Source organism: Oncorhynchus mykiss, chromosome 12 (genome assembly GCF_013265735.2).
Source record: "Oncorhynchus mykiss isolate Arlee chromosome 12, USDA_OmykA_1.1, whole genome shotgun sequence".
NCBI lineage: Eukaryota > Metazoa > Chordata > Actinopteri > Salmoniformes > Salmonidae > Oncorhynchus > Oncorhynchus mykiss.
In genome coordinates, this window is record NC_048576.1 from 90,518,991 (window position 1) to 90,542,128 (window position 23,138).

General features: G+C 41.8%; 1 protein-coding gene across 3 annotated transcripts in view; it reads right to left on the reverse strand.

Moving 5' to 3' along the window:
* LOC100499615 (somatostatin receptor subtype 2) overlaps positions 1 to 23,138 on the reverse strand; it is a 41,778-nt gene that overhangs the window by 9,863 nt on the left and 8,777 nt on the right. Inside the window, exon 1 of one of the 3 annotated variants that reach the window (XM_036936699.1) lies at positions 7,969 to 8,659. The exons of 1 other annotated variant lie outside the window; for it this stretch is intronic. The gene's annotated coding sequence lies outside the window, so the exon portion shown is untranslated. 3 annotated transcript variants of the gene reach the window in all.

The window sequence follows — 23,138 nt, forward strand, 5'->3', positions numbered from 1 at the left end:
CATCTGACCAGAGCACCTTCTTCCACATGTTTGGTGTGTCTCCCAAGTGGCTTGTGGCAAACTTTAAACAACACTTTTTATGGATATCTTTAAGAAATGGCTTTCTTCTTGCCACTTTTCCATAAAGGCCAGATTTGTGCAATATACGACTGATTGTTGTCCTATGGACAGAGTCTCCCACCTCAGCTGTAGATCTCTGCAGTTCATCCAGAGTGATCATGGGCCTCTTGGCTGCATCTCTGATCAGTCTTCTCCTTGTATGAGCTGAAAGTTTAGAGGGACGGCCAGGTTTTGGTAGATTTGCAGTGGTCTGATACTCCTTCCATTTCAATATTATCGCTGGCACAGTGCTCCTTGGGATGTTTAAAGCTTGGGAAATCTTTTTGTATCCAAATCCGGCTTTAAACTTCTTCACAACAGTATCTCGGACCTGCCTGGTGTGTTCCTTGTTCTTCATGATGCTCTCTGCGCTTTTAACGGACCTCTGAGACTATCACAGTGCAGGTGCATTTATACGGAGACTTGATTACACACAGGTGGATTGTATTTATCATCATTAGTCATTTAGGTCAACATTGGATCATTCAGAGATCCTCACTGAACTTCTGGAGAGAGTTTGCTGCACTGAAAGTAAAGGGGCTGAATAATTTTGCACGCCCAATTTTTCAGTTTTTGATTTGTTAAAAAAATATCCAATAAATGTCGTTCCACTTCATGATTGTGTCCCACTTGTTGTTGATTCTTCACAAAAAAATAAAGTTTTATATCTTTATGTTTGAAGCCTGAAATGTGGCAAAAGGTCGCAAAGTTCAAGGGGGCCGAATACTTTCGCAAGGCACTGTATATATATATATTTTTTTACAAATGTTGGAATTGTTCTTCCACTTTGACATTACAGAGTATCTTTTGTAGATCATTGACAATAAATGACAATTTAATCCATTTGAATCCCACTTTGTAACAATAAAAGTCAAGGGGTTTGAATACTTTCCCGAAGGCACTGTACAATTCATTGTTTCACAGAGAATACGTTGAAATATATTGAATATGGCCATCACTGCCCACACAAAAGCATTAGTGAGGGACTTGAGTCATGACATCTCTGTAGGAGGGCCCAGCTGTTTATGCACTCAGTCATTGGTTTCACAGCATGTTGGGTACTTCTTTTACCATTCAGCCTTAAAGGCCCTTATCAAGTGTAATCACACAGCAGATTAAAAGTTGCAACAGTAGGGCCCTGGTGTGTATGGAGAGCTTCCCTTGGAATTCTCTCTCCTTTTAATTACAAAATGGAACAGCTTCAGTTCTGCCTTTTATCACAAGTCTGAGTACAGGGTTACAGTTCATTTATGTTGTCATGTCTGCTAGTCTAGCTCACTGCAACACACACATATGCACATACACACACACACACACACACACACATTTTTATATATGTTTTTTATTTCACATTTATTTAACCAGGTAGGCCAGTTGAGAAAAAGTTCTCATTTACAACTGCGACCAGGTCAAGATAAAGCAAAGCAGTTCGACACATACAACAACACAGAGTTACACATGGAATAAACAAACATACAGTCAATAATATAAAAATCTATATACAGCATGTGTAAATTAGGTAGGTTAAGAGAGATAAGGCAATAAATAGGCCATGGTGAAAAAGTAAATACAATATAATTAAACACTGGAATGGTAGGATGTGCAGAAGATGAGTGTGCAAGCAGTGATACTGGGGAGCAAAGGAGCAAGATAAATAAACAAATACAGTATGGGGAGGAAGTAGATTGGATGGCCTATTTACAGATGAGCTATGTGCAGTGATCTGTGAGCTGCTCTGGCAGCTGGTTCTTAAAGCTAGTGAGGGAGGTAAGAGTCTCCAGCTTCAGAGATTTTTGCAGTTCGTTCCAGTCATTGGCACACACACACGTATGCATGGACACAGACACACATACACGTACGTATACACACATACACGTACGTATACACACACACACACACACACACACACACACACACACGCACACACACACATAGCATAGGGAAGTCATACAGTCAACTCTCCAGTCACAGCCCCCTTCCTGAGAACTGCTTGTCCTTCACTTGATACTAGACTATAGTCTTCCCTCAGTAAATAACAACCCAAAGGTTACTCCTCTACACTGTTATAGAAAACGTGTATTTATTAGGGGGTGGGAATGAATGCAAATTAGTATGTAAATGATTCCCGCCTATGTAATTGAAAGAAAGGAAGGACTGCGGCACCAAAATCAGTGAGCCGTGACAGAGTCAAATTAGAGTGCAGTTCGGTGTCAGCACGTAGTGGGAAGGATGCCCCCTGCCAACCTGAGATAATATCAACATCATAACATGTTTCATTATGCCAATTTGTCAATGCACCTCCTGCACAGTGAAAGCTGCCTCGGAGGCGTCTGAGATATGGGTATTGTTGTGTTAAATAAGCAACACCAGATACGAGGGAGGGGTATTTGGGATGTTGAAAACAAAACAGTAAAACAGATGATGACATTGCCTGGGCCACGTGTCCATGTGTTCGTCCCAAATAGAACCCTATTCCCTCCCTTTGTGCTGCACTACTTTGACCAGGGCCCATAGTGTCCACTGCCCATAGGGTGTCCACTGCCCATAGAGTGGCATTTGGGGCGCAGCCCGTGGGCTCCATTCTATCAGGTCCACGCTAGCTGACACCCACATAGCAGTTGTTTGGCAGTGTCAGAGGTGGAATTGCATTAAAGCTGTCAAATCCACAAGTGGCTCCCGGCATTATACCTAAAGCATTATCCCTAAAGCATTATCCCTAAAGCATTATCCCTAAAACATTGTGCCTGAAGCATTATCCCTAAAGCATTATCCCTAAAGCATTATACCTAAAGCATTATACATACAGCATTATACCTAAAGCATTATCCCTAAAGCATTATACATAAAGCAGTATACCTAAAACATTATCCCTAAAGCATTATCCCTACAGCATTATACATTCAGCATTATCCCTAAAGCATTATCCCTAAAGCATTATACCTAAAGCATTATACCTAAAGCATTACCCCTAAAGCATTATCCCCAAAGCATTATCCCTAAAGCATTATCCTTAAAGCATTATACCTAAAGCGTTATCCCTAAAGCATTATACCTGAAGCATTATACATAAAGCATTATCCCTAAAGCATTATCCCTGAAGCATTATACCTAAAGCGACAGTCGCATTAGAAGAAATCCAGCCTTGTAAGAAAACCTGGATTAGGCTGATAGAAATCCTCATTATTTTGTTTATTGAAAAGCTATCTCGTCACTTACTGTGCCAGAGACAAAGAGAGTAGCCCAACAACTGAAACGGTTGCTATCAATGCATTAAATTCACAACACTACTAATAATACACTGAAGCATTTCGCTACACTTGCAATAACATCTGCTAGATATGCGTATGTGACAAATAAACATTTTATTTGATTTGTACAAAACATTAGGAACAGCTGCTCTTTCCATGACATCGACTGACCAGGTGAAGCCAGGTGAAAGCTATGATCACTTATTGATGTCACTTGTTAAATCCACTTCAATCAGTGTAGATGAAGGGGAGGGGACAGGTTAAAGAAGGATTTTTAAGCCTGTGTCAAGAACTGCAATACTGCTCGTTTTGACACTGACACAACTGTGGGAAGCATTGGAGTCAGCATGGGCCAGCATCCGGGTGGAATGCTTTCAACACCTCAAAGAGTGCCCCACCAAATTGAGGCTGTTCTGAGGGCAAAGGGGGGGTGCAACTCAATATTAGCACGGTGTTCCTAATGTTTTGTACACTCAGTGTAATTACCTGTTATATCCCGAATGGGACCCTATTACCTACATAGTGCACCACTTTTGACCAAGACCCATAGGAAATAGGGTGCCATTTCAGATGCATGATGCAACATGTTTGCTCCATGTTTAGATGTACATTTTGGACTTGTTGAAATGAAGTTGGTGGGTTGACGTTGGCTCCTGAACTATGAATAGATGCACTGTACAGTATGTATTGCATGCAACATTGAGCAATTCGTCAACAAGTGGTTCAGTCTCAGTAGTCTGGATTTTTATTTATTTATTTATTTTACCTTTATTTAACCAGGTAGGCAAGTTGAGAACAAGTTCTCATTTACAATTGCGACCTGGCCAAGATAAAGCAAAGCAGTTCGACAGATACAACAACACAGAGTTACACATGGAGTAAAACAAACATACAGTCAATAATAAAGTATAAACAAGTCTATATACAATGTGAGCAAATGAGGTGAGAAGGGAGGTAAAGGCAAAAAAAAAAAGGCCTTGGTGGCAAGGTAAATACAATATAGAAAGTAAAACACTGGAATGGTAGTTTTGCAATGGAAGAATGTGCAAAGTAGAAATAAAAATAATGGGGTGCAAAGGAGCAAAATAAATAAATTAATTAAATACAGTTGGGAAAGAGGTAGTTGATAGGGCTAAATTATATGTGGGCTATGTACAGGTGCAGTAATCTGTGAGCTGCTCTGACAGTTGGTGCTTAAAGCTAGTGAGGGAGATAAGTGTTTCCAGTTTCAGAGATTTTTGTAGTTCGTTCCAGTCATTGGCAGCAGAGAACTGGAAAGAGAGGCGGCCAAAGAAAGAATTGGTTTTGGGGGTGACTAGAGAGATATACCTGCTGGAGCGTGTGCTACAGGTGGGAGATGCTATGGTGACCAGCGAGCTGAGATAAGGGGGGACTTTACCTAGCAGGGTCTTGTAGATGACATGGAGCCAGTGGGTTTGGCGACGAGTATGAAGCGAGGGCCAGCCAACGAGAGCGTACAGGTCGCAATGGTGGGTAGTGTATGGGGCTTTGGTGACAAAACGGATTGCACTGTGATAGACTGCATCCAGTTTGTTGAGTAGGGTATTGGAGGCTATTTTGTAAATTACATCGCCAAAGTCGAGGATTGGTAGGATGGTCAGTTTTACAAGGGTATGTTTGGCAGCATGAGTGAAGGATGCTTTGTTGCGAAATAGGAAGCCAATTCTAGATTTAACTTTGGATTGGAGATGTTTGATATGGGTCTGGAAGGAGAGTTTACAGTCTAACCAGACACCTAAGTATTTGTAGTTGTCCACGTATTCTAAGTCAGAGCCGTCCAGAGTAGTGATGTTGGACAGGCGGGTAGGTGCAGGTAGTGATCGGTTGAAGAGCATGCATTTAGTTTTACTTGTATTTAAGAGCAGTTGGAGGCCACGGAAGGAGAGTTGTATGGCATTGAAGCTTGCCTGGAGGGTTGTTAACACAGTGTCCAAAGAAGGGCCGGAAGTATACAGAATGGTGTCGTCTGCGTAGAGGTGGATCAGAGACTCACCAGCAGCAAGAGCGACCTCATTGATGTATACAGAGAAGAGAGTCGGTCCAAGAATTGAACCCTGTGGCACCCCCATAGAGACTGCCAGAGGTCCGGACAACAGACCCTCAGATTTGACACACTGAACTCTATCAGAGAAGTAGTTGGTGAACCAGGCGAGGCAATCATTTGAGAAACCAAGGCTGTTGAGTCTGCCGATGAGGATGTGGTGATTGACAGAGTCGAAAGCCTTGGCCAGATCAATGAATACGGCTGCACAGTAATGTTTCTTATCGATGGCGGTTAAGATATCGTTTAGGACCTTGAGCGTGGCTGAGGTGCACCCATGCACCCATGACCAGCTCTGAAACCAGATTGCATAGCAGAGAAGGTATGGTGAGATTCAAAATGGATCTAAGCCTAGTGGTAGAATTGAAATATATAATGAAATAGAATAAAATGAAATAGAATAGAATATAGAGAAGAATAGACTAGAAGAGCTCCTGTGGGTTGTTTAGAAACCTGGTTCATTGTTCTGCCAGATTACTTCCCTCTGTCTTCTCAGGCACTGCCTCAATAGAATAGACAGCATGTGGGCTGATTGGCACCTGATAGAAAAAGAGGCTGAAATACGGGATGCAAATACAGCTGTCTGTCGGTCCCGAGCTCATTGGTGTGGAAAACTGAAGGGCCCAATCAAAACAATGTTGATAGTTCGCTAGTGGACTGGACCCATAAATTAGAGTCGTCCCCCCCAAAGTTGGACCCTTGTTGCATTCAGGGGAGCTCATGTCTCATTCAGGGGGCAGAGCCCATACCCCCCCCCCCCCCCCCCCTGTAATTCACACACTGCCAAGGACTGTAAAACTGTGACCTGATACGTCTCTGCTTGGCACTCAGCATTAAGGAGATAAGGAGGTATGAGATTTTGGGTAAGGCCCAGCCATAGACTAGCGTCCTGTCCATGAGGTTACTCAAGCTGCCTCATGCTACAGAAGCAGGAGATAGGCTCTTGCTCCAAGGCATTCTGGGTCAGCTCGCATAAACCAAGGCTGTCTTAATGCTTTACAGTGTATTGATTTAGAATATAATAAAATAGAATGTGTGGGCTGAACCTGCACTTGATAGATTGAAATCTTGTTCCGAAACATTACTCCTGTATCTCTTCAGGCTCAATGCTTTATATTGCTTTGGTTTAGAATATAATATAATAGATCTCTGTTCAGGCACCTGATAGATTCTCTGCCAGTTTACACCACTTTCTCTTCACTGGCTGGGTCAACGCTTTACATTGCTTTGGTTTAGAATGGACCACATGAGTGCTGTTCAGGCACTACCTGACAGATTTCTACCTTGTTCTGACAGTTTACTCTGCTCTGTCTTTTGAAGCACTGGATCCTTACATGTTATTCTTCTTATTATTATTATACATGTAATATTACCTTTATTTAATTTGGCAAATTTGGCAAATTAATTTGACAAATTCTTATTTACAATGACGGCCTAGGAACAGTGGGTAAACTGCCTTGTTTATGGGCAGAATGACAGATCTTTACCTTGTCAGCTCAGGGGATTTGATCTAGCAACCTTTCAGTTACTGGCCCAAACCTCTAACCACTAGGCTACCTGCCGCCCCTTATGTCGCATTCTAACTCAACGCACTGTAGAGCACTGGCACCATGCACCTGATAGATTGCCATCTTGTTCTGCCAGCTTACTCCGCTCTGTCTTTTCAGGCACACTGACTCTGTCACCAACGTTTAGCGCAGTGATTTAAAGGGCTGTGTGGGAAATCTGGAGTAGACGATAAGGAGCTACTCATCTGTTTGTTCTCGCAGCAACAGACCCTGTTGAGCCGATGATCAGAACATTCAAATCCACGTTTCCGATGTGATCACAGAGAGTGGTCAGGGATTGGAACCATCAAAATTGAAATACGCGCATCATGAAAGAGTTAATCCAATGACAGTTATCTGATAAAATAGTGTCATAAATCACAGTCTATGAATGTGACAATACATTTTAAAAACTAAGTAGAGTAAAGCGATAGTAGGATTTGAAGCTTAAATATTTAATCAACATTTCAATAACATCAACACACATGATTTCCCTTGTGTTTCTTTAACATGATGACTGAATAAGAATTATAGACTAGATAATTTTTTCATACACCTAAATTGACAGAAAATGTCAGTTGGAAAATTGTAAGACCCGATATAACATTGCTTTTAGATAATGACACATTTCTATATTTTCCTTACCTTTAAAATCGATTAAATATAATCCAACGTAAAACTTTATTCCGTTTATCTGAGTTCAATGGGTCTTCATTTCCCACCATGAAACATTCTCAAACACCTCTCCAATACGTTCAGCCGAAACGAGCTCTGCCATTTGAATTCACCTTCCAAAATAAACAACCTTTGATAATTTGCCATCATGCTGAAATAAGTTATAAAAAAGATCGAGATCATTGAAAATTTGTCTACGCAAGAAAATGAATAAATGTATGTGTCACGACTCTGTGCGTCTGGCTACATGGTAAGGTGCGCACAGAGAATGCCTTGAGTGAAAAGGGCCGGATAGAGTGGAGATGCGGAGCGCGCGCAGCTTGTATTAGCTACTCACAGCTTGTAATGACAGACACCGGGTAGACACCTCGTACAGGGCTGTTGCTGCTGCTTGCTACTGTTCTCCAGCCCGAAACACAGATGGAGTTACTGGTCCATTATTTCCCCGTTCCTTCTCCGTTTCCTCCCATTTAATAAAATAAAAGCATGCAGTAACCTCGTTGTCACCAGGCTATTACGTTAGGACTGAGCCAGCACACTACGAAAAGATGAAGGTGGTTAGTGAGCTGAAGCCTTGTTTACCTCCGGTCTTCATTTGAGTTGTGAGATTAAACATAATTATTGGAAATGTCATGATTTATTGATTATAGGCGTATATATCATCAAGTAATATATTGACCAAATGTATTGAAAATAATAGTCGTTATGTTAGCATAATTATTAGAGCTAAATTATGCCAGATACCTCTTGTATTTTTGCTGTGCAGCCTATGACAAACATACTGTTCATTCGAACTGGATTGTGAAAGTAGCCAACCAGTGGGGTAGAGGAGGGGACATTAGACACCACACCAGCCAGCGTCACACATAGCTTTGAGTGGACGAGAGCCAAGTTCTTCACACAGTTGCGTTTACCCTTCGGTTCATCGACAGCTTCCAATCGCAAAGAAAGTCAAAACAACATGCAGCTGACAGACAACCGTCATCTTTGGCATAAAAAGATCGGCAAACACTGTTCTGTTCCGTCATGCTGACCTGTTGCACTCCCATGAGCATAGTTAGTTGTTGACCTGGGTTCAAATACTATTCGAAATCATTTAAAATACTCTAGGGCTTGATTAAGCTTGCCTGACACAAGTCCCCCAAAATTCAAAACTCTTGGAAGGCAGAAAAAAAGCCCCAAAAAGGTAAGTGTTAAAAATATTTGTAATAGTATTTGAACCCTGGTATGAAACTGTGTGGAACAATAATTATTGTGTAACAGATCAAACTACCATGTCCTTTCCTCTAATGTTTTGTGACCAGGGGGAAGAGTCAAAGTGAGTCCCAAATAGCACCCTATTCACATAGCCGCGGGAAGTAGGGTTGCTGCGGGTGCTGCGGGACCCCTGAAAAATCGGATATATATATATATATATATATTATGATAATTTTTTCCTCTCACAAAAGGCCTTTACTAGTTCTGTATTAGAGGATCAATATAGCTGTCTGTAGCGTTCTGACTTGCTGTAGCGTTCTGACTTACGTCATTCGTGCTGCTGGAACTCTTTGGACATGATCCTTGCCATCCTACAGAGTGTAAGCCAGTCAGCGGACATTCCGGGGGGGTTGTATCTGTGACACTGCAGATAAAAGCCATGGCTGTGTGTGTCAAACCGAATCCTGCCTCTTCTCCTCTCACCATTCACATTAGATAACCACAGACTTCTAAATTGCTGTTTTCCTTGAAATCCCCACCATACTTTCTTCCATTTAATTGACACACATTAGTTGAATCCATGTTGTTTTCACATAATTTAAATAAAGTTACAGTGGCAAGAAAAAGTATGTGAACCCTTTGGAATTACCTGGATTTCTGCATACATTGGTCATGCAATTTGATCTGATCGTCATCTTAGTCACAACAACAGACAAACACAGTCTGCTTAAACTAATAACACACAAACAATTATACGTTTTTATGTCTTTAGTGAACACACCATGTACACATTCACAGTGTAGGGTGGAAAAAGTATGTGAGCCCTTGCATTTACCCTCCTTTGGCAGCAATACACTCAAACAAATGTTTTCTGTAGTTGCGGATTAGACCTGAAAAACAGTCAGGAGGAATTTTGGACCATTCATCTTTACAAAACTGTTTCAGTTCAACAATATTCTTAACATGTCTGGTGAAAACCGCTCTCGAGGTCATGCCACAGCATCTGAAATCGGGTTGAGGTCAGGACTCTGACTGGGCCACTAGAAGATGTATTTTCTTCTGTTGAAGCCATTCTGTTGTTGATTTACTTCTGTGTTTTGGGTTGTTTTCCTGTTGCATCACCCAACTTCTGTTGAGCTTCAATTGGCAGACAGATAGCCTTAAATTCTCCTGTAAAATGTCTTGATAAACTTGGGAATTAATTTTTCCATCGATGATAGCAGCTGTCCAGGCCCTGAGGCAGCAAAGCAGCCCCGAACCATGATGCTCCCTCCACCATACTTTAAATCAAATCAAATCTAATTTTCGTACATCAGCTGATATCTCTAAGTGCTGTACAGAAACCCAGCCTAAAACCCCAAACAGCAAGAAATGCAGGTGTAGAAGCACGGTGGCTAGGAAAAACTCCCTAGAAAGGCCAAAACCTAGGAAGAAACCTAGACAGGAACCAGGCTATGAGGGGTGGCCAGTCCTCTTCTGGCTGTGCCGGGTGGAGATTATAACAGAACATGGCCAAGATGTTCAAATGTTCATAAATGACCAGCATGGTCAAATAATAATAATCACAGTAGTTGTCGAGGGTGCAGCAAGTCAGCACCTCAGGAGTAAATGTCAGTTGGCTTTTCATAGCTGATCAGTATCTCTACCGCTCCTGCTGTCTCTAAAGAGTTGAACAGGTCAGGATTCCATAGCCGCAGGCAGAACAGTTGAAACTGGAGCAGCAGCACGGCCAGGTGGACTGGGGACATCAAGGAGCCATCATGCCAGGTAGTCCTGAGGCATGGTCCTAGGGCTCAGGTCCTCCGAGAGAAAGAAAGAAAGAAAGAAAGAGAGCATACTTAAACTTTACAGTTGGGATGAGGTTTTGATGTTGGTGTGCTGTGCCTTTTTTCCCTCCACACATAGAGTCGCGAGTTCCTTCCAAACAACTCAATTTAGTTTAATCTGTCCACAGAATATTTTGCCAGAAGTGCTGTGGAACATCCAGGTGCTCTTTTGCAAACTTCAGATGTGCAACAATGTTTTTATTGGACAGCAGTGTTTAGTGTTTAATGTATCGTAGACTTGTCAACAGAGACGTTAGCATGTTCCAGAGATTTCTTTCTAGTCTTTAGCTGACACTCAAGGATTCTTCTTAACCTCATTGAGCATTCTGCGCTGTACTCTTGCAGTCATCTTGCAGGATGGCCACTCCTAGGGAGAGTGGCAACAGTGCTGAACTTTTTCCATTTATAGACAATTTGTCTTACCGTGGACTAATGCACTTCAAGGCTTTTAGAGATACCTTTGTAACCCTTTCCAGCTTAATGCAAGTCAACCATTCTTAATCTTAGGTCTTCTGAGATCTCTTTTGTTCGAGGCATGGTTCACTTCAGGCAAGGCTTCTTGTGAATAGCAAACTCACATTTTGTTACTGTTTTTTTATAGGGCAGGGCAGCTCTAACCAACATCTCCAATCTCGTCTCATTGATTGGACTCCAGGTTAGCTGACTCCTGACTCCAATTAGCTTTTGGAAAAGTCATTAGCCTAGGGGTTCACATACTTTTCCCAACCTACACCTTGAATGTTTAAACGATGTATTCAATACAGACAAGAAAAATACAATATTTTTTTTGTTATTAGTTTAAGTAGAGAGTGCTCGTCTATTGTTGTGACTAAGATGAAGATCAGTTCCCATTTTCTGACTAATGTATGCAGAAATCCAGGTAATTCCAAAGGGTTCACATACTTTTTCTTGCCACTTATTGAACCAACGTGGTTTTGAAATGTGAAAATTGACGTCTGTGCCCAGAATCACTTGAATCACTTGGAGAATTGTCTTATTGCCTTTTAAAATAAATAGCTTATAGCTGAAATGAAATCCAATTGTCTGTCTGTTTCACATTTGGAGATAGTGTTTCCTGTTGTGATTGATATTCAGTGGGGTTGTAAGTCAGCCAGGACAAGGGCATCATCTGCTGAATGACTTGGCAACAAGCTGACTCTCTTTGCATCCCAAATGGCACTTTATTCCCTATTTAGTGCACTCCTTTTGACCAGGGCCTACAGGGAATAGGGTGCCTCTGTCTCTCTCTGACCATGTTGATCTGATTGATTTCACTTTTGCCATCTGGCCCTACAGCAGAGCTCTTTGTATTCACTGGATCACAAGATGAGGAGTGTCTGAGTGGGAATATGTCGTTTTTCTGCTGTTCCCTTCCTTCTTACAAAAGACGGACATAAGATGGACGAGAGTATGAGTGATAATGGTTCCTCTGTGTGTGTGTGTGTGTGTGTGTGTGTGTGTGTGTGTGTGTGTGTGTAATAGTGAATATGATGTTATTCTGCTGTTCTTTCCCTTCTTTCTCATAAACAAGGGGGATGAGAGAGACATGAGTCGGGGTAGTAATAACGCTTCCTCAGGGCTTCAATAAAAGGCTCTGTGGGTGAGGAGGAAGTGGAACTAATCTCAGTGTCTAAAAAGTTTATCTTCCACTGTTGCTTGTAGCCATAGAGTATCCACTTAACAGGGTGGTTTCTGGGAGCCCTGTTGAACCAAAAATGAGAAGAAAGTGCTTGCATATACAGAAATATACAAACTGCTCTAAAGAAGGGGAGAGTGGAAAAGAGGTGAGAGGAGTGTGCTGGTTTGTCGCGAGCATTGTGTTCAGTATGAAGTAGTGCTGTTCTAAATAGAATATATGGAAAAACCCCTAACACACACACACTAATACACACAGACACACTGGTCAGCATTGTCTCATCTCCCATGGAGCTGCTTAATAAATGCGGTATGGTTTGATGTTCCTAATGACACACTCCACTCAGCATATGAAAGGTTGAGGTCCACGCCCAGTGTGGTATTGAACTATTTGAGTCTCTTCCAGGTATTGTATAACACACCCTACACTCACACTAAGGGCCTTCCAGTACTGGGTCATGTTCATTATGCACCAAACGGAAGAAAATGGACTGAAACAGGGAGGGGACGACCTGGACTCGTCCAATAAAAATAAAAAAAATCATTTTGTTGTGTCCTATCTATCCAGGCACAGATTCTGTCTCACAGGTACACACTGACTGACTGCATCTCTGTAGGAACAGTGGCTCTCTCACAGGTACACACTGACTGACTGCATCTCTGTAGGAACAGTGGCTCTCTCACAGGTACACACTGACTGACCTCATCTCAATAGGAACAGAGGCTCTCTCACTGGTACACACTGACTGACTGCATCTCAGTAGTCTAAAATGTCTTCCTCTGCTCATCTCTTCTCCCTTTTTGTACTGTGACTTGAAGGAAAAGGGGGTAAATCCCCTGTCAGCCCTGATATTGTCTTCCTCAGGCACAGAGAGAGTTCTACGGGTGCCCAGCACCTGCCCTTCCGCCCTCCTATGAGAAAAGTGCCCTTTCAGATTGGTGGTGTTTTTTTAATATTACATTTTTATTTCCCTTTAAGTCTATTCTCTCTCTCTCTTCTTACTGAAATGAGTCTGCCATCAAACTAGCTCAATTCTAATTAGTCTAACTTGGAAAATTCCCACTCCCCTCTTCTCTGCCACCACACGAGAGCATGCGAGGCACTCCGCCTGCAGGCAGAAGCTACCGACATAGAACGGAATTGTAGAAGTGGCTCCCTTTTGAGTTACATGTGTCATCTCATTGTCAGGGACAGGGAAGGCTTCAATTCTACTGTTTGTTAGGAGGCATAAGAGAAGATGTCAACAGCGGAATAAACTCCAATCACAGTTAAAGACTAGTTATATTTTTGAACAGCAGAGATAGCTAACTATCTGATTTCCATCCTTTAGATTCACTATGATCAGCCGATAGCCTACCTCTCTTTGAGCCGTTGGCTATGAGCTCACTTACAGTGGGATGAGTGTGATTTTGCAGAAAATAAAGGCCTGTGTTTAAAAACAATACATGTTGATATTTGGCTACAGGAGCATCAGATAATTAGCTATGAATGTAAGACATTTAAGTCAACTTCTTTTTTTGACATGCCCTGCCCCCATTATTTCAGATCAGTACAGATGAATGAGAGGAGAGGTAGCTATTCTAGAATATTAAGATGCACCTAGGTTCTTCTAGATGATGTTTGAAAGAAATAGGGCTATATTCATTAGCCAAAGTGTTTTAAAGAAAATGAGAGTTGCAGATTTGGACATTTAGAAGCAACTGATGTGGTATGCTAAATAGTGTTTACTGAACCAAATGTTAATATATGTGCCTCATGTGCATTGCTTTGAAGAAGTCTCTGTGGTACTAGAGTGCTGTAGTCTGTACAGTTCTGCTTTCATGCAGCATTCACAGCTGCAGCCCAATGGGGACCATAGAGACGATACTAAACTCTGAGCCTGACCTAGTGTATCAGAGTAAAGTGCTATGGAGATGAGAGGAACGGAGATATGGGGGAAAGGAATGAAGAGACAGGGAGATGGGGAAGAGAAAGAGGGGAGAGGTAGGTAAGAGTGAGAGAACATACTATTTTCCGTCCAGCTGCATTCTATAAACAACATGTGATATATGTGATATCTTTTGCGATGTCTTTTGCACCAGGCTGTGTGAAGCTAGCATCCAAGCCCAGTGTTAGTGCCCTAGCGGTAGCACATAAACAACATACAGTACATTTACATGATACTGTACCTTTAGCATCCAAGCCTGGTGTTAGTGCCCTAGCGGTAGCGCTTAAACAACATACAGTACATTTACATGATACTGTACCTTTAGCATCCAAGCCTGGTGTTAGTGCCCTAGCGGTAGCACATAAACAACATACAGTACATTTACATGATACTGTACCTTTAGCATCCAAGCCTAGTGTTAGTGCCCTAGCGGTAGCACATAAACAACATACAGTACATTTACATGATACTGTACCTTTAGCATCCAAGCCTAGTGTTAGTGCCCTAGCGGTAGCACATAAACAACATACAGTACATTTACATGATACTGTATCTTTAGCATCCAAGCCTGGTGTTAGTGCCCTAGCGGTAGCGCTTAAACAACATATAGTACATTTACATGATACTGTATCTTTAGCATCCAAGCCTGGTGTTAGTACCCTAGCGGTAGCACATAAACAACATACAGTAAATTTACATGATACTGTCCCTTTAGCATCCAAGCCTAGTGTTAGTGCCCTAGCGGTAGCACATAAACAACATACAGTACATTTACATGATACTGTATCTTTAGCATCCAAGCCTAGTGTTAGTGCCCTAGCGGTAGCACATAAACAACATACAGTACATTTACATGATACTGTACCTTTAGCATCCAAGCCTGGTGTTAGTGCCCTAGCGGTAGCACATAAACAACATACAGTACATTTACATGATACTGTATCTTTAGCATCCAAGCCTGGTGTTAGTGCCCTAGCGGTAGCGCATAAACAACATACAGTACATTTACATGATACTGTACCTTTAGCATCCAAGCCTGGTGTTAGTGCCCTAGCGGTAGCACATAAACAACATACAGTACATTTACATGATACTGTATCTTTAGCATCCAAGCCCAGTGTTAGTGCCCTAGCGGTAGCGCATAAACAACATACAGTACATTTACATGATACTGTACCTTTAGCATCCAAGCCTAGTGTTAGTGCCCTAGCGGTAGCACATTTTTTTTTTTTTTTTTTTTTTTTTTTTTTTTTTTTTTTTACCTTTATTTTACTAGGCAAGTCAGTTAAGAACACATTCTTATTTTCAATGACGGCCTAGGAACAGTGGGTTAACTGCCTGTTCAGGGGCAGAACGACAGATTTGTACCTTGTCAGCTCGGGGATTTGAACTTGCAACCTTTCGGTTACTAGTCCAATGCTCTAACCGCTAGGCTACCCTGCCGCCCCACATAAACAACATACAGTACATTTACATGATACTGTATCTTTAGCACCAGTCTCTAACCTATTGACTGCTGAACAATTAATCAAATGACCCCTGGACTATTTACATTGACCCCCCCTCCATTTGTTTTTTACACTGCTGCTACTCGCTGTTTATTATCTATGCATAGTCACTTCACCCCCACCTACATACACAAATTACCTCTAACCTGTACCCCCGCACACTGACTCGGTACCGGTACCCACTGTATATATCCTCGTTATTGTTATGTTACTGTGCTACGTTTTCTTCTTTTTTACATTAGTTTATTTGGTAAATGTTTTCTTAACTCTTCTTAAACTGCACTGTTGATTAAGGGCTTGTAAGCAAGCACGGTAAGGTCTACACTTGTTTTGGTATTTGGTGAATGTGACAAATATATTTTATTGATTTGATTTTTTGATTTAATTGTATTATTCCCCCTTCTGTTAGCATCCTAGCATTAGTATCCTAGCATTAGTATCCTAGCGTTAGCATCCTAGCATTAGTATCCTAGCGTTAGTATCCTAGCATTAGTATCCTAGCGTTAGCATCCTAGCATTAGTATCCTAGCGTTAGCATCCTAGCATTAGTATCCTAGCGTTAGTATCCTAGCATTAGTATCCTAGCGTTAGCATCCTAGCATTAGTATCCTAGCGTTAGCATCCTAGCATTAGTATCCTAGCGTTAGCATCCTAGCATTAGTATCCTAGCGTTAGCTCGACTAGGATTTGATGGCCACCCCCATTATAATAGATGGTGTCTAGGTGGCACACTGCCACGAGTCGGCCCTTTGTTATGTCTTATTAGTGTACGGCCAATTAGACAATCTGCTGGCAGGGAGGGGGGGTATAGGCCTTTGCAGTAAGTGTTGACCACCCAGTGTTAGGCACGCAACAGACTACAGTAAATGGTATTGAGTGGAGGAATTCGCTGCTGAAAAGCTAACCCTGTTTACCTGGCATGGTGAGAGAGAGAGATATTGAGTGGAAGATGTTGGGTATCGTGGTGAACGGATCAGTTTCAATGGATTCAAGATTTCCCAAATGATTGGCGTTCTACACTGTATGAGTAATTTTTGCCCCGGTGTAGCTCCTCTGTCTCTTTGGACAGATCAGTCTCATCAGTACATCATTGTAAATAAGAGTTTGTTCTTAACTGACTTGCCTAGTTAAATAAACGTTAACATTTCTCCCTCAGGAGCAAATGGGATGGCATCAAATGCATGGAAAACATGTGTTTGATGTACTTGATACCATTCCACCCATTCCACTCCATCCATTACTATGAGCCTGTCCTCCCCAATTAAGGTGCCACCAACCTCCTGTGGTCTCAATGGAACTTTATTTCTCACGTATGTCAATCTTCCTCAGAATATCCCAAATAAATTGGCTGAATTGAAAATGAAACATCTGCGCTAAACATTTGTGCTGATAGTTTTTAGAACACCAACAACCACATCTGAAACCAATCAATACAGGGAGGGGGTTGTTGATCAGCCAATCAGCAAACAGGCTGGGTTTAGAGCCCAAATGGGGGTGTTTGCAGAAAAGAGGCGCTGGCTGTGAAGTGTTAGGCGATGGCTTTGATTTAATTACAAGGCTCATTAATCACAGAGCCTCAAACCTCTCCCCATTATGCCATCTCTCTCTCACTTTCTCCCTAGCCCAGCAGATTCAAAGAGCTTCAAAACCAAGCATACTCAGCATGCGAAAATACTGAAAATCTGCAAAAATCATGTATGAATACTGTATCAACATTCATGTCAAAGTGAGACACGATAGTACATTCTTAGAGAAAAGTGCTATCTAGAACCTAAAAGAGTTATTCCGCTGTCCCCATAGGAGAACCCTTTGAAGAACCGTTTTGGATTCCAAGTAGAATCCTTTTGGTTCCAGGTAGAAAGAAACCTTTTGGGTTCCATGTAGAACCCTTTCCACAGAGAGTTACTTTTTTCTAAGACTGTACAACCATTAAATAGTCATTTCAAAACCCTTCAGCCTGCTACTACCATGGCAACTAGTGACAATGTTTTGATAATCTCAGGTGGCGTGAGATGGGCGAGAGATGAGGGAACAGGGCTGATTTTCTCAGGCAGTGTGAGATGTGAGAGATGAGGGAACAGGGTTGATATCCTCAGGTGGCATGAGATGTGAGAGATGAGGGAACAGGGTTTATATTCTCAGGTGGCATGAGATGTGAGAGACGAGGCAACGGGGTTTATATTCTCAGGTGGCATGAGATGTGAGAGACGAGGCAACAGGGTTTATATTCTCAGGTGGCATGAGATGTGAGAGACGAGGCAACGGGGTTTATATTCTCAGTCAGTGTGAGAAGTGAGAGACGAGGGAACAGGGAAATAGCACCTGGGAATATGAGGTTGTTGTTGAGTGATCTTGTAATCGGATTGTACTGTGTAGGCAGGATAGTTGAGAACAAGTTCTCATTTGCAACTGCGACCTGGCCAAGATAAAGCATAGCAATTCAACACATACAACAACACAGAGTTACACATGGAATAAACAAAACATAGTCAATAATACAGTAGAACAAAAGAAAACAAAGTCTATATACAGTGAGTGCAAATGAGGTAAGATAAGGGAGTTAAGGCAATAAATGGGCCATTGTGGCGAAGTAATTACAATTTAGCAATTAAACACTGGAATGGTAGATGTGCAGAAGAAGAATGTGCAAGTAGAGATACTGGGGTGCAAAGGAGCAAGATAAATAAATACAGTATGGGGATGAGGTAGTTGGATAGATGGGCTGTTTACAGATGAGCTATGTACAGGTGCAGTGATCTGTGAGCTGCTCTGACAGCTGGTGCTTAAAGCTAGTGAGGCAGATATGAGTCTCTGGCATCAGAGATTTTTGCAGTTCGTTCCAGTCATAGGCAGCAGAGAACTGGAAGGAAAGTCAACCAAAGGAGGAATTGGCTTTGGGGGTGACCAATGAGATATACCTGCTGGAGCACGTGCTACGAGTGGGTGCTGCTATGGTGACCAGTGAGCTGAGATAAGGAGGGCTTTACCCAGCAGAGACTTGTAGATAACCTGTAGCCAGTGGGTTTGGCGACGAGTATGAAGCGAGGGCCAACCAACGAGAGAGTACAGGTCGCAATGGTGGGTAGTGTATGGGGCTTTGGTGACAAAACGGATGACACTGTGATAGACTGCATCCAGTTTGTTGAGTAGAGTGTAGAGGCAAAAACAGACTTACACCCATCGCGACATCCCCCAAAGGCTAACTTGCACGGGAGCCTTGTCCGGGCTAGCTTCAGGCTAATTGGTGCTTGCTCCGGGATGGAAACGCTAAACAGGAGTGCTCACCCGGGATTGCGGTTAGCAAATGTTCAGAGTTTGTGGTAGGAATCTGGGGATATGGAGAGAAATAGGTCCGTTATGCTCTGGTTTGAGTCACGTTGCTCGAATTGGCGAGAGCTTTCCGAGCTAAAGGTTAGCTGATGACCGCTAGCAATGATTTTCTGACTGATAGCTGGTAGGTAGTTTGCTGGCTAGCTTCAGTTGAGGGATTCCAGATCCAAAGTAAATAGAAATACTTTAGAAAAAAGCAGATCCACATCACATTGGGTGAGGCGGGATGCAGGAGAGTATTTAGAAGTTGAGGTTTAGGAAAACATTTGAAAAAGATATGCGAAGAAAAAGATGTAAAAAGATATATACAAGGGACACAACAGGACAAAGATAAAGATGTCTGACTCCTACGCCACCCTGGAAGAACTATTTCCACAGTATTATGAAGAAGATGCATGTCAGCTATAGGTCTTTTCTTTTTACAGTATTGAGGGGAAAGTGTTTGCCAGTTATGAGCTATTAGTCCTTTCCTTTCCACAGTATTATGAAGAAGACGTATGTCAGATAAAGGCTTTAGGCCTACTCCAAATCAGCTAATCCAAAGATTATCTTCACTGTTTCATTTCTGTTATCTTCTTTTGTATCTATTGCATTAACCTGGGGGAGAAATATCTTACACACTCTCATAGAAAGAGTCACAAAGTGAGTGTTTAAACTTCAGCCCTCATTCCAGCCATTACTCAAACTGTATAAACGTCCATTTCATGCCTGGCTATCCATGCCTGGTTGATAGGAGGGCTGCTCTGACTCCATCCAAATTTCAACACCCTTTGAACTCCTAACAGAGAAACTCATAAATGGGATAAGAGAATACAATTGGTTCAATTGATGTTAGATCCTGATTGAGCACTTTGATGTAATGTCATGTGTCAGGCACTTTATAACTCAAATGCCACTATGAGCACAGTGTAATAGCTGGTCTTTACAGGACTACACCATGATAGGACTTAAAGGTCAGTCCCTGATAGTCTGTCACTACGAGTCAACAAATAGCCTTCTTCAGGCAAGCCATCGTGGATCCACAATTGTGTACTGTAAGTTGGGGTGAAACTTACGATCTGAAAACCTGTTGCTTTATACACCTTTAAAAATACAATTATTACAATTCAATTGAAATTACAAAAGTCAAAGACATTGACTTTTACAGCTGACATTTCAGCTGTATTTTCTTCATAAACAAAATGGCTCTAGGGGTGTTAAAAGTGCTGCGTGAAAAATCTTGAATGTTTGGGACAAACAATCTCACTTCTGACATCTATTCATTACAGGGACCTTTTCAGATGCAGAAATGTCTCTAATGGATGATGATTAGTCTTTGCCCTTCCGTGTCCTCTATGCTTGACGCACACTGTGGATTTTATTTATTTTATTTTATGTCAACTTTATTTAACCAGGTAGGCCAGTTGAGAACAAGTTCTCATTTACAACTGCGACCTGGCCAAGATAAAGCAAAGCAGTGCGACAAAAACAACAACACAGAGTTACACATAAACAAACGTACAGTGAATAACACAATAGAATCATCTATGTACAGTATGTGCAAATGTAGAAGAGTAGGTAGGTAGGCAATAAATAAGCAATAGAGGAGAAATAATACTGTAGAGATACTGGGGTGCAAAAGAGCAAGAAGGTAAGTAATAATATGGGGATGAGGTAGTCGGTTGTGCTATTTACAGATTGGCTGTGTACAGGTACAGTGATCGGTAAGCTGCTCTGACAGCTGATGCTTAAAGTTAGAGAGGGAGATATAAAACTCCAGCTTCAGAGATTTTTGAAGTTCTTTCCAGTCATTGGCAGCAGAGAAATGGAAGGAAATGAAATGAATGAAGTGTTGGCTTTGGGGGTGACCAGTGAATTATACCTGCTGGAGCGCATGCTATGGTTGGGTGTTGCTATGGTGACCAGTGAGCTGAGATAAGGTGGGGCTTTACCTAGCAAAGACTTAAAGATGACCTGGAGCCAGTGGGTTTGGCGACAAATATGTAGTGAGGGCCAGCCAACGAGAGCATACAGGTCGAAGTGGTGGGTAGTATATGGGGCTTTGGTGACAAAATGGATGGCATAGATAGCATGTGATAGACTACATCCAGTTTGCTGAGTAGAGTATTGGAAGATATTTTGTAAATGACACCGCCGAAGTTGAGGATCGGCAGAATAGTCAGTTTTACGAGGGTATGTTTGGCAGCATGAGTGAAGGATGCTTTGTTGTGAAATAGGAAGCTGATTCTAGATGTAATGTGATGTGATGGTCAAACTCAGATTTGGCTTCTTTTGAAGTGCACCATATCTTTTAACTTCAGCATTTGCTTTGGTGAGGAATTGCATTTAATTTAATTATTTCATAACAGTCCTGTTTTTACAATACACAATTCATACCCACTTTATTCCATATCCCCCAAAAATGGACACTTATTTTCAGAGTGGTTTGCCAAGAGAGAGAGACCGAGAGAGAGGAGACTAGACCACAGTGTATATTTCACTTTAGTTTATTATTTATTTATCTTGCTTTGCCATGTAAACATGTTTCCCATGACAATAAAGCCCTTTGAATTGGGGGAAGAGCGAGAGAGAGAGAGCGAGAGCAGGAGAGAGAGAGAGCAGGAGAGAGAGAGAGAGAGAGAGGGAGAGAGAAAGAGAGAGCGAGAGAGAGGGAGAGAGAGAGAGAGAGGGAGAGAGAAAGAGAGAGAGAGAGCGAGAGAGCGAGAGAGAGAGAGAGGGAGAGAGCGAGAGAGAGGGAGAGAGAAAGAGAGAGAGAGAGAGAGGGAGAGAGAGAGAGAGAGAGAGAGAGGGAGAGAGAAAGAGAGAGAGAGAGAGAGAGAGAGGGAGAGAGAGGGAGAGAGTTTGGTTTAAAGTAACTCTCCAGAGTTTCCAGATTTCTTTGAAATATTACAATATGAATAAAATAGTGTTCCTTCCAATTTTTTTCATTAATTAAGTATGTTAAAAGTAGCTTTTCTATGTTGAAATGGTCTGGGTGTTCCCCAATGTTGTTGTCTTAGGTCTGTCTCTCTTGTTGTGATGTGTGTTTTGTTGTATATTTAGATATACATTTTTTTAAATCCCAGCCCCTGTCCCCGCAGGAGATCTTTTGCCTTTTGGTAGGCTGTCATTGTAAATAAGAATTTGATCTTAACTGACATGCCTAGTTAAATAAAGGTTAAACATATTTTTTTTAAATAACAGAACAGCGTGGGCGTATACCAGTAATTAAAAATATTGATGCAAGTAGACCTCTGATTGGCCAGCTGATCCTCCTCTACACTGCTAATTGGTCAGCTCATCCTCCTCAGCATATGACATCATACCCAATGAGAAAATAGCAATTATTTTTGAAACGGTCTGTTTGAGATACAAGTTTGAGGTGGGGTTTTTAAAGTGTTTATTTCTCTAATTTATGCTTTGGACACAAATACAAGTATAGCATGATTCAACAACATTATTTGGGTATGAGTTAACAGCACACAAAATAAAAACTTTATTTAACTAGGCAAGTCAGTTAAGAACTAATTCTTATTTACAATGACGCCCTACCCTGGCCAAACCCTAACCCGGACGATGCTGGGCCAATTGTGTGCTGCTCTATGGGACTCCCAATCGCGACCAGTTGTGAAACAGCCTGGAATCAAACCAGGATCTGTAGTGACGCCTCTAGCACTGAGATGCAGTGCCTTAGACCACTGCGCCACTCGGTATACACATGATTGCAGTACAATGAATCCCAATCAAAAAACAAGAGAAAAATGTAGACCTGAAATTAAAGGAGGATATCGGAGAAAGAAAGGTCCAAAGAGCTGGGTGTATGAATGTCCTGGTGCTGGTTGTCTCTGTGATCTTTTAAAAGTGCGATTTTTTTTTATTTTTATCCTGGAAAGTTCTCCTTCAACAGGGTGATCAAGTTAAGATCCTACATCTGAATTGAGGTAGTGTTTTGGTAGCGGGGTAAGGAGTGAGTGGCAAAAAAATAGCATTTTAGGAGGTTGTTACTTGGCAGGTCTCAGGAGGGAAGAATCAGTGACTGAATAATTAGTCTGGACATTAGCTAGTCAAATAATCCATAATGATAACCGTTCATTGACATTCACT